This window comes from Mauremys mutica, chromosome 1 (genome assembly GCF_020497125.1).
Source record: "Mauremys mutica isolate MM-2020 ecotype Southern chromosome 1, ASM2049712v1, whole genome shotgun sequence".
Taxonomy (NCBI): Eukaryota; Metazoa; Chordata; order Testudines; family Geoemydidae; genus Mauremys; species Mauremys mutica.
This window is the reverse complement of record NC_059072.1, coordinates 124,445,754-124,458,297: the sequence shown is the minus strand read 5'-3', so window position 1 is coordinate 124,458,297 and position 12,544 is coordinate 124,445,754. Positions and strand designations below refer to the sequence as shown.

The window sequence follows — 12,544 nt, the reverse complement described above, 5'->3', positions numbered from 1 at the left end:
GGAATGGGCAACAGGGGATGGATCACTTGATGATTACCTGTTCTGTTCTTTCCCTCTGGGACACCTGGCATTAACCACTGTTGGAAGACAGGATATTGGGCTAGATGGATCTTTGTTCTGACCCAGTATGGCCGTTGTTATGTTATGTTCTTAAGATGTCCATAGTTAATTGCCCTGAAGAACTGGAGGCTGTTTCTGAAAAACAGCCTCATTATTGCTTTACTTTCTTGCCAGAATAAAAGTATATAGTTGAGGAAAACTGATTTTGGCAGTTTTTTTATCCAAACAAATTAGATGAATTTATTTGAAAGATTATTCATATTGATTTCTAACAGTAAAAAGGTGCCCATTTAATTCTCTGGGCATTTCTGGTATGTGTGTATGTATTAAATTACAAAGAAAACAGAAGTAGCAGCAAACTCAGAAAAAGTCCAGCAAATTCCATTCTCAAATCAACCCCACAGCTGAGACTTTCCCAAGTATTATGATGGTGTAACCAGTGGCTCCCAACCAGGCATACATGTACTTCCAGGGGGTACATCAACTCATCTAGGTATTTGCTAGTTTTACAACAGACTACAGAAAAAGCACTAATGAAGTAAGTACAAACTAAAATTTCAAACAATTATTTGTTTATACTGCTCTGTATACTATACAGGGAAATGTAAGTACAATATTTATATTCCAATTGATTTATTTTATAATTATACAGAAAAAATGAGAAAATAAGCAATTTTTTCAGTAATAGTGTGCAGCGATGCTTTTGTATTGTTATGTCTGATTTTGTAAACAAATAGTTTTTTAAATTTTAAGTAAGGTGAAACTTGGGGGCATGCAAGACAAATCAGACTCCTGAAAGGGGTACAACAGTCTGGAAAGGATGAGAGCCACTGGTGTAACCTACATAACTTGCACAAGATTCACCAATTCCTGAGATTCTTCTGTTTTAGTATTTTGTATCAATATAAAAATAAATGTATAAATCACCATCTAGTACCATTACAGCAAATTACCCACTAGAAAAGTAGGCACAGTATATAATGACTGATCCAAAATATTTCACATGTGAAAAAACAAGGTAGGATAAAAAACCATTTCAGCCACAGAAAGTTATAGATATACAAATAGCCCCTTCCAAATAAGTTGACCATTTAAATGGTCAAATTAACTGAGTTCAGTGGGGCTAAACTGTCTCCAAATTCAGAGTTGGCTGTGTGGGTATATATAAACGCTAAGGCAACTATATTGTTCCTAAAGAAAATGGTACTGGTTTGAAATGTTAACATTTTTAAAAGATACAGATATTATCTGTTTTGTAGTTATGATTGACTCTTACTGGGACATAAACGTTCTGAAGAAAATACGGTAACGTTAATTGAAGTGATGTAAATATAAGAATAACAGAAACATAGCTATACAACGTGCAACAACTGAGAAAGAAAGCTATCAGCACATAATAGAGCATATTGAACTAGGGAAGGTATCAAAGGACACAAAAGTATATTTAAAAATAGTTAGACAGTATTGCAAATAGCTTTTTCTATCCGCTACTCATTCAAAGTTGAGAGGAAATCAGAGATGTTCGGGGCAACTTTCTGTTCTGTTCCTAATACCAAAAGCAAAAACGTAATTGTCCACCAGGTGGCCTATGTGAGCTATTAGCATTTGGCCTTCCTATTTAAAAAAAGATTACCAAATAAATAACCTTTGCCAGGCCAAAATTGCAACCATTTAGCATACACTAAATCCACTCAAAAAGACTTGAATAATCAAGATCCACTGCTAATTTGCATGTGAGCTAATATTATTATTTTGGCCATTAGTTTCTTGTGCCTAGAACATACCAGAAAATAATTTAATTTGAAAAATGAGATTTTTTTTAATTGTTCCATTCAAAATTATTTAAACTGTTAATGTATGCATCAGCATCTCTCAATAAATCATGAATTGCCTTTTAGTGGCATAACTTTTTAGCTTATCTCATCACGCCAGAAGGGTCTAGGACACACTCAATATGTCAGTAGATATAGAAATATGTGTAGGTATGTTTCTCACTTCATTCAATAAAAGCAGAGATCTCTGGGCTTGAATATACATAAACAGATTCTTAATCTAAAATTCACATTTTATGAATGAGAAAAAATTACTTGAGAAAATGTTTATGTGCATTGTTTGAGCATTTGGTTATGAGATTGTGAGTGTATAATTTGTATGGTCCTCATTCTTAAAACTCTTAATCATGTGCTTAACTTTACTACTGTGAATAGTCCTGCTGAAGTCAAGTAAAGCATGTTCGTAGGTGTTTGCAGAATCAGGGCTTCTGGGTACGTGTGTGTATATATATGTATATATATATACACACGTGTGCACACACAGACACACACATATATGTAAAAACAAATTTTGCTCAGATGTAAATCTAGTATAACTCATGTGGAAGTCAATAAAGCTGATCAAAGATATACACTGAATGATTTTAACCATGCTGTATTTTACTTGCTTCCAAACCACCCCCAAGAAAATGGGGGAAAGTGTAATTAAAAATACATTTATTATATTCTTGCCTCCTCGGGTGTCAGAGAGACTTCCTGTCACTTTATAGTCAAACTTTAAAAAACAGTGGGAGGCATTCTATGACCAGAAGAGGGTGTTAGCCACAAGTAAAGCATAAATACTAATCCTTAATATGGTGCACTAAGGCAACCAACCATTCAAATATTAAATTAAATTAAGATGTATTATGTAAATTGTCTTAATTTTTTCTTTCAATGTAGCTTTAGTCTGTCTTTCTGTTTTCCTTTTAAATTATATTTTCTTTTGTTTTTAATTATTTTGTCATTGTAATTTTGTAGCGCTTTTATTATAAATATGGGAAGTTGACATGAAATGTTGAAAAATGTGATTATCTGACAGTGTAATCTCACACCAGACTTAATGTGCTGTGTTAAAAATCTTCATCCAGATTTTAGTATAAAACTGTTGTTTAAAAATATTCAGTTCAGTTCATCTTCCATTCCATTTATGTACACTTCAGCTAGAGATCCTTATTGATCCTTTTAAGGCAGCTTCAGGACATCACAAGCTTGGCAGTGTGTTATATGATTCTCAGATTAACACAATATTGGGGGCATGGAGCCTACTCTTGGAAGGCCTCTAGGCAACATTTAAGTAATTTGAGTTCCATATGCAGAGGGCTTGCAAGACTGGGACTGGCATACTGCTTTTGCACCAAGACACAGGAGGGCCAATTTAGTGTATCCATCAATATAAAAACAGGTGTATGGAGAAATGAGGCATGTACAAGTCCATACACAGTGACAGATTTTTGGATGAGTAAGGAATTGTCTTCTTCAGCTAAAAAGTCAGCTCTGAATTTTTTTTGCAAATGGACCTGGGACCTAATTGTATACAGCCTTGCATCTTGTGTAGCCATTTACACTACTGTAACATTGGTGTAAAATTAGAGTGATCCCCTGACTTACATAGGTGATAGTGTTTTACATACACTTGCTACTTATTTTGCACGGGTGCAAATGACTCAGAAGGTGCAAGGCAGTGGAGAATCACATTTCAGAGTTCTGCTCAGTCAAACTCCCCTTGACTTCAGTGTGCCTGAGTATGGACTTCAAGAGTGGCCCAGTGAACTACAGTTAGTTTCTGGTTCATGCTATTTCCTAAATCTGCTAACAAGTTCGAGCATTTTTGGATGATGCAATCCAGCTAAAGAAATAAACAAGTGCCTAAGGGAGATTGAGGATGAGGAAAGTGTAAGGCCCAGATCCTCAAAGGGTATTTAGGCACCTAACTGGCATTGAAATCAATGGGATTTAGGTGCCTAAATAACTTTGAGGATCTGGGCCTAAGTGCTTTGGTAAAGGTGAGTTTTAGCTCAGGTAGTGTTCAGGAAAATGAAAATCTGATTCACATCCATAAACCAGGGCCGCCCAGAGGATTCCCGGGGTCTTCGGCGGCGGGGGGGCCCCGCTTCGGCAGTAAGTCGGTGGTGGTGGGTCCTTCCGTTCCGGGACCTGCTGCCAAAGTGCCCCAAAGACCCACGGCGGGGACCCCCCGCCGCCGAATTACTGCCAAAGCGGGACCCGCCGCCGAAGTGCAGCCCCCACCGTGGGTCTTTGGGGCACTTCGACGGCAGGTCCCGGAACGGAAGGACCCCCCCCCGCTGCCGAATTACCGCCAAAGACCCGGCTGCACTCCGGCGGCGGGTCCCACTTCAGCGGTAATTCGGCGGCGGGGGGAGTCCTTCTATCCCGGAGAGGAAGGACCCCCCGCCAGCGAAGACCGGGAGCGAAGAAGCTCCGGGGGCTCGGGCCCCAAGAGAGTTTTCTGGGGCCCCCGGAGCGAGTGAAGGACCCTGCTCCAGGGGCCCCGAAAAACTCTTGTGGGGGCCCCTGCTGGGCCCGGGGCCTGGGGCAAATTGCCCCACTTGCCCCCTCCTCTGGGCGGCCCTGCCATAAACATAATAGGATTTATGCAGGGCTGGTGCAACCACTAGGCAAACTAGGCTGTCGCCTAGGGTGCCAAGTGGTTGGGGTACCAAAAAGCAGTGCTCTGGCTTGGCAGGGAGGAGCCACCTTCCGGAGGCACCAGAGAGCCAGAGCGTCCCACTTGCGAGGGTGGCAAGCCCCAGCCATGGAGGAGCCAGCCCTGCAAAGGTGGCGGCACTGCTAGTGGGGAGCAGCCCCCCACCCTTCCCAGGCTGTGGCCCGCACGCCGCCTCCCCCCCCAGGTGTTGTGCAGCAGATGCATGTGGTCGGTGGCCCCCGTGCACCCCCCAGCTCTGCCCTCGCTGCTCTCGGGCTCTGCAGCTCCCAGGCATGTGAGCCGCCACTGCTCCTCCCGGAGCTCCCCCATTTCACTGCCTCAGCACTCTGCAGGGGAGGGGCTATGCGCGCAGCAGCGTATTTTGCCTCCACGTGGAGCCAGTGTTTGACCAGCATAGGCACGGTAAGGGGAGTCCAGAGTGGGGGCAGTCAGGGAGCAGGGGGAGGGTTGGATGGGTCGGGAGTTCTGGGGGGGACTGTCAGGGCGTGTGGAGAGGGATCAGAGCAGTCAGGGGACAGGGAACAGGAGGGGTTAGATGGGTCAGGAGTTCTGGGGGTCCTGTCAGGAGGCGGGGAGTGGTTGGATGGGGCGTGGGAGACCTGGCGGTCTGTCTGGGGGTGGGGGGGGGTGGATAAGGGTTGGGGCAGTTAGGGGACAGGTAGGATCCTAGAGGGGCAGTTAGGGTGGGGGTGTCTCAGGAGAGGGCAGTTAGGGGACAAGGTACAGGGAGGCTTAGGTAGTGGGTGGGGTTCTGGGGGGCAGTTAGTGGCAGGGTTCCCAGGAGGGGGCAGTCAGGGGACAAGGAGCAGGGGGGTTGGGCGTTCTGAGGGGGGGCAGTCAGGGGGTGGGAAGTGGGAGGGAGTGGATGGGGGCGAGGTGGGGTTCTCTCCCCATCCGCTTTTCTGATTGTTGAAATATGGTAACCTTAGGCGAGGGGGCAAGGGGACGGGGGGCGTATGGGGGCTGGTGCCCACATGCATCTGCTGCAGCCTGCAGGAGCCCCCGGGGGGGTGCTGGGCCACAACCTGGGTGGGAGGTGCGGCTGCTCCCCAATAGGGTCGCCGCCACCTTTGCAGGATTGCTGCCCCCCTGCACTGCATTGGATCCTCCATGGTTGGGGCTTGCTGCTGCCGCAAGTGGGACGTTCTGGCTCTCCGGTGCCCCCGGAAGGCAGCTCATCCCTGCCGAGCTGCTGCAGTGGCCCAAGCCCAGCAAAGCCAGTGAGTGTACTCAGGGTGGGGGCCACCTGGGTGGGGTGGGGAGGGCTCATGGGGGGGCTGTACATCCTCCAGGGGAGTTCAGGGGGCGGAGAGGGGGAAACCTAGTCTGGGGAGCAGCCTATAAAGGTTCGTTGGAATTTGCCCCTCAATGAATCGATGTGTGTGTGGGGTGGGGGGCGCAAGGTGGAAATTTTGCCTGGGGCACAAAATATCCTTGTACCGGCCCTGGAGTTATGATAATGTGAAATAGTTTGTAATCCTCTGTGAAGTTAACTGACTGATGCAAAGCTTCATTTCATACTGCAATGGGACAGTCTCCACAGGGGAATAAAACAAAATGGAAAATGGAATGTAACCAAATAAGTTGCAAGCATCAACTTCTTTTTAAACTAGGAAGCACTGATCTTTTCCTATCCAATATCAAATTAAATCCTATGGCTATAATAAAGCTGAATCATATTTGTGGGGATATATCTTCTGAGGGTAAAATTCATCCAAGTGCAGAGACCTCATAACATGCTCCTCACTGAAGCGTTGCTTAAAAGTTGCAGAGTGCCTTTTGCGTGTGCCACTGCACTAGGATAAATGTCACCCTCAGAGAACATATGTAACTCCAATTGATGTTAACGAGTTATGTACATACATTGACAGAAGACTATAATACTCACTCTTGTGACAAAAAGTGCCATAATAGAATGAGGAACTATAGAGCAGTATCATAGCCCTAGGAGCTGATACTGTACTCCTGCTGCAGCCAAACCAAACTGTGCAGCGTGAGAACATTGTAGGCAGGCTGGCAGTAAGTGCAGGAGGTGAGAGGAGAATTTTTAAAACTTAAGGGAAAAAAAAGAGTTAAAAACATGGCACATGAGAGACAAGAGAAAACACAGAATGGAGGGGGGAAATTAAGATGATGTGATTACGGTAGCCTTTGAGCTGGACTTAAGAGGAAATGCTCTTCCCCTGTTTAAAATAAATAGGTTTGCAAGGGCAGGAACAGCTGTAGAAGAAGAGTTTTATTGATGGTAAATACTATTCAAGTACAGTGCACCTCTAGTGATAGAGAAATAACCAAAGCATATTATTTTAAAGGTGACTTGTTCAAGGACAACCTCAATCTCACATGTAGTTAACTGACAGGAACACTGAGGCCCATGTATTTTGTTTCTCTGTGCATTATGGGTAGGGCCCTACCAAATTCTCGGCAATGAAAAACACGTCACGGACCATGAAATCTGGTCTCCCCACATGAAATCTGGCTTTGTGTGCACTTTTCCCCTATATTATACAGATTTCACCCGGGGGGAAGCCAGCATTTCTCAAACTGGGGGTCCTGACCCAAAAGGGAATTGCAGGGAGGTCAGGTTATTTTAGGGGGGTTGCGGTATTGCCACCTTTATTTCTGTTCTGCCTTCAGAGCTGGGCAACCCGAGTGTGGAAGTTGCTATCTGAGGGCCTAGCTTTGCAGGCAGCAATGCTGAAGTAAGGGTGGCAATACTATACCAGGCCATCCTTGTGTGCTGCTGCTGGCGGTGGCTCTGTCTTCAGAGCTGGGCTCCCAGTCAGCAGAAGCCACTCTTAGCTGCCTGGTTCTGAAGGCAGCGCTGCCACCACCAGCAGCGCAGAAGTAAGGGTAGCAGTACCACAACCCCTCCTACAATAACCTTGCAACTCCCCCAACTCCTTTTTGGGTCAGAGACCCTACAATTATAACACCATGAAATTTCAGATTTAAATAGCTGAAATCATGAAATTTACTATTTTTTAAATCCTAGGACCATGAAATTGACCAAAATGGACCCTGAATTTGGTAGGGTCCTAATTATGGGCTTTGGTTGTCAGATAGGAGGGGGGCACTGTGTTACTGAAGGAGGCATCCTTAGGATGAAAAGCAAAACTGAGGTCTTGACCTTTTTGGGTCATTAAAAATTTGCTGACACTTTTTAATTCCTGATCAATTTCCAGTTCAGGAAAATTAATTTTTGCTTTCCTACATTCCCATGGTAGTTTATATTGGACATGACATTTTTCTTTGCTTCTGATGATAAAATATTGCGCAGTATTACTTTTGTGCCATTAGAGAGCAGCCATGTTCATCTGAGAGAGCTGGCTGCATTTGTGTGGTAGGCAAAGCGTTAGGATTTTTTAGCATGAAGAGTACTATAGAAATGTATACTATTTTGATTAGATGATCACGATGAAAGAAGCAGCTTCTCCTTCCTGTGAATTCTAACCCTGAGATGTGTATGTTATCACTATTTGAGACGGTACAGAATTAATAACAGTATTAGTAACAGCTAAATAGTAATATTAACTGATCAGTGTTGGGCCATCTAGTGATTTTGTAAGAAACTTAGTTAATACAAGCAACACGGTGACATTTTTAGGCGTTTATTTTCTGAGAGCTTTGCCATTAAGTAACGTATCTTCGGGCGGATCGCCCCAAGACAAGCTCTTTTTTAAAATTTCCAACAAGCGCCTTGCCGGGTTAGAACCCACGACCTACGCAGTCACCGTCTGGCGCCCTAACCACTCACCCACCGCTCCGACTTTCACTTCTCGCTGCCTCTGTCCCGCCACTTCCCCAGATTTCTTCCCTGAGGAAGTGATTTTGATCGACAGCAGAGTGAGCCAATGGCACTCTCTCCGGCTCCACCGGGAAGCGGGTTTACACGTAGCTTTCCTTGTCCAATCGGAAGACCGCTGTGCGGCAGCGAATGGGAGCTCGCGGACTGGCGCAAGTGGGGTGGGCGGCCGTTGGTTCGGTTGGAGCCGAGCGAAGCAGGGACCTTCCCGCCCGAGCCCGACCCGCCGCAGAGGAGCCGGGGAGCAGCCGAAGGTGAGGGACGCGCCGCCGGGCGGGACTCGGACCCCGCTGCCGGGAGGGAGGGGGCGATGCGCAGCCCCGCCACCACCTCCACCTCCACCTCCACCTCCACCTCCGGCTGGGCCATCCTGGAGGGGCGGGGCCCGGGCGGGCCGGTGAGCGCCCCCCCCCCCGCGGGGGTGGTGATGGGGCTCCAGAGGGAATCGCCGGCCCCAGCGCCTCCGCCCGTGACCCGGTGTCACCCGGCGGCCGGGCCCGTGTGGGGAGCGGGCCGGGTTCCTGAGCCTCCGGGGGTGTCCTCCAGTCCCCCGGAAATAAAGGGTGTGTCCTGCGAGGCAACCCCCCGGAATGGGGCCAGCCGAAGCCGGGCAGCCCGCGGGGGGGGCACCCAGCCCCTGAGCTCGATGCGGGGGAGCAGCTGGTGCCTGAGTGCGGGTGGCGAGGTGCTGGGGGGGCTAAGGAGCGGGGAGTTTAGGGGGGGAGGGGCTGGGAGTTTGGGAGGGAGGGGGCAGAGGAGGAAGGAGCTGGCCAATCTGGGGTAGCCGAGCTGGGGAAGGTGACGCTTCCCTTGGGGAAGTTTGGGGAGGGCAGGGCTACGGGGGGCCAGGAGGGTCACACCGGGAAGGTTCTGATTCTGTGCCAGGGAAGGTGAGAGCTGCTTGGTGAAATTTAGTGAACCATTTGGTAGGGAGTGGGAAGAACAGCCCTAAAACTAAAGTGCTCATTCCCCCAATCCGAAGAAAATCTAATGCAGTATCTGGTCGTGATCCCTGCACTACCCAGACACCCCACAAATAAAACAGGCAAGTGTAATTCTCCAAGGAGAGAATTTGAGAGTGGGTGGTGTCTTCTGAATACCGGTAATGACACAACTAGACCGTGCTGCCTTCTGTCACCACCCCCTTCCTCTATGTGCCTTTTCCTTTTTGCCAGAAAGAATCAGATCACATCATCCTACACAGTGAAACATCTTTTGACTTTGTTGGAAGTGAGCAGCCAGAGTCTCTTTAATATGGGTTGAGCCCACTGAGACTGACCAGTATCTACAGTATCTGTCTGACTGTATGTCTTTCCCAGCCAGTTGGTTTAACACTGGTTGAAGGTAGTCAGAAGCTGGTATGCCCAGTCTATACATGCTTCCCTCTGCTCTCTCTCTCTTTAAGAGCAAAGGAGACCAGAAACATGTGAAAGTGGCCCCAGATACTCCTTTACACAGTGTAAAACACTCAGCTTTCTTGGTGTCCCACCCTCCTGATTAAAGTATTTTAAACCCAGGATGTAAATTCATTTAGCCTATAATTATTCCAATAAGTTTGATAAGTCTTTTTCCCCATAGCTCGGTGAACAAGTCAGAGTGTTGGGTGTGCCTATCTACACCTGGAAGACTAACAGATTTATTTGGGCATAAGTTTTCATGGGTAAAAAACCTCACTTCAGATGCCACCAGACTCCTTGTTGTTTTTGTGGATACAGACTAACATGGCTACCTCCTGATACTATGTACACCTGACTCCCATCCACAGACTAGTTGAAAGGTAGCTAATAGGACTGTTTTCTCTTGTTCTCCATTGGAAACTTTCCTTTGTGCTTGTTTGAACGTAAATCAGGGCTTGGCCAGCTATTGTGAAAGGTTATGCCAACTAAAATACAAGGCCAGTAGTTCAAAAAGGTTATAATGGGTGTACTAATGTTTTGCTGATATTGAGCTGTTGATGAAGGTGATATTTAAGAAATGAGAGTAAATACTGTGATGACTTAGGTTGTCTGTTGGTTTCTTTATTAAACTAGTCTAATATAATTGAGAAGCTATGAAAAAGCCTTGTTTTTTTGCTCTCTTTAGGGTGAAACAAACATGACTTAGTTTGATTTCTCATCTTTAGACTGAAATTATAAGGCAGCATGCACATTGTACATTAAGCATATAGAGCAGGTCTTCTTAATTATGTTTTTAAATATTACGTTTGATTGGTTTATCCTCCATACCACACTTTCTCTCTGTCTGGAATTACTTATCAGACTTAAATGTATTCTCTTCTGAGACAAAAATGTATTCTATGTTCTTCTAGTTATGACTAGAACTAGCTTAAACAAGAGTGTGTTTACTTAACTTAAAAGTAAAGATTGCTTGAGGAATGCAGCTTCATACCACAGGTCAAGCAGCAATACCTCAGAAATAAGACAGCATACACACATATAGTTTGTGGTGAAGCAGCCTATTAATGGTTGACAGACACTTCATAGAGTCCTAGAATATCAGGGTTGGAAGGGACCTCAGGAGTTCATCTAGGACAACCCCCTCAAAGCAGGACCAATCCCAACTAAATAAAAACCTGTCTTGAAATAAAGTTTTGGTAGCATCTTTTTTTTCTCTGCTCAAGGCTCCCTCCCACCAAAAATGCATATGGCCTAAGGATCTATATCAGTGATAGCTAATGCTGAATTAACAAATATGATTGTTTTAACTGTATGGGTGGTGTTTGGCTAGTGATGTATGTCCATGTGAACGTAGATGATGTAAAGGTTTTTATAGCCACATGTGTTTGGGTATCTGGGAAGGCCTGCATAATTCATGAGTTGTCCAAGTAAGTGGCAATAGTACTCTCCAGCATTGTACATCTCATTTTATTTTTTATTTTATTCTTTTGTTTACTTTGACTCTGTAAGTACATTTATATAATGACTTTCAGTTTATGCTATGTCATACAACGTAGGAATTTATGCAGTGGTCGTCTTGGCAAAATATTTGATCTGTGAATATCTAGAAACAACTTTTCAGAAAAATGTCTGAATTTAATACTTTTCCAACTTAGGGTGTCTGCTTGTTGTTTATACCAGTGATTCTCAGGCTTGGGTTTATGGACCACTAGTCTCTTTTCATAAAATGAAATATTTGAGAACCAAGGGTCAGATTTGGGAAGGTAGCCAGTCGCTAAGGGAGAGGCTTAATTACAAAGTGGTCCACAGAATGAAAGTATGCAATAACTTGATATTCATTGTGCTGTCTTTTGTTAATGTAGAAGCTCTCTTAAAAAAATCTGGCTAATAATGCAACAATTTCTTTTAGTTATCTGTGAGTATGTTGATTTAAAAAAAAAAAGTTTTCAGTCTCTTAGTTACTGGACTCGTACCTGGAAAAAGTAGTTTCAGATAGTGACTGACTGAGCTCAGGAGGGTCGTGTGCAAAGATATCCTTAAGTTACTTGTGTTCTCTTCTGATTCTGGGTTGTTGAAAATGGCACAAGCTGCCCTAAATGTCCTGTCTTCTGTGTTGGCCATTGAGAGGGGATGACATAGAGCTACATGGCGCCTCTGTCGCCCAAAAATTGTCCTATGGTCAGGAGAGCATATAGGGGCTAAGTAAAACAGCTATAGAGTAATTTTCTGCTGTTGAAATGCTAGAACTTTCTTTATGTACTTCAGACTCTGGCCAATTATTTCAGATGAATCTTTTGTGTAATAACTTTCTCAATTCCTAACTTTAAGTACAGGGTTGTTTTTTAAACTAAATAACATTTCAATGATTTGATGCCTAGAATGCCCTCTGAGGTTGCATGAAATAATAGTTATTGAATAGGACCACTTATTTTATCCTCTCCCGCTATCTGTCATTAATGTAATTTTTAAACTTGTCTTCCACTCTCATTAAATATACAGATCATACTAATGTATTATGTATAGGTGCAGTTTCAAATACACAGTAGGTTATAGTTTCCAAGAATCAATATTTTCTGTGCTCATATTTTCAAGAGCTATTTATCTGGCTGCATTAAAGTCCCAAATGTGTTGGGTAAAGGGAAACTTTGGTGCATTTACTTTGAAGGGTGCTCCTTTAATTTGATTTATAGGTGTACTGAAGGAATTGAGCAAATTTTCCTTGTTGTCTTACAGAAATTAATATGCTAAAAAGCTGTCCTTAGCTAAAGAGGTTTCACAGGTA

At 44.7% G+C, this 12,544-nt stretch overlaps 1 protein-coding gene across 4 annotated transcripts in view; it reads left to right on the top strand.

Annotated features, from left to right (window-relative positions):
• The first annotated feature begins 8,480 nt into the window (after window positions 1-8,480).
• Window positions 8,481-12,544, top strand: part of PACSIN2 (protein kinase C and casein kinase substrate in neurons 2) — a 138,123-nt gene continuing 134,059 nt past the window's right edge. For 3 of the 4 annotated variants that reach the window (XM_044994480.1, XM_044994514.1, XM_044994497.1), the window contains exon 1: window positions 8,482-8,619. The gene's annotated coding sequence lies outside the window, so the exon portion shown is untranslated. Of the gene's footprint in view, window positions 8,620-12,544 lie in introns of all 4 variants that reach the window. The other variant, XM_044994504.1, reaches the window with a different exon arrangement.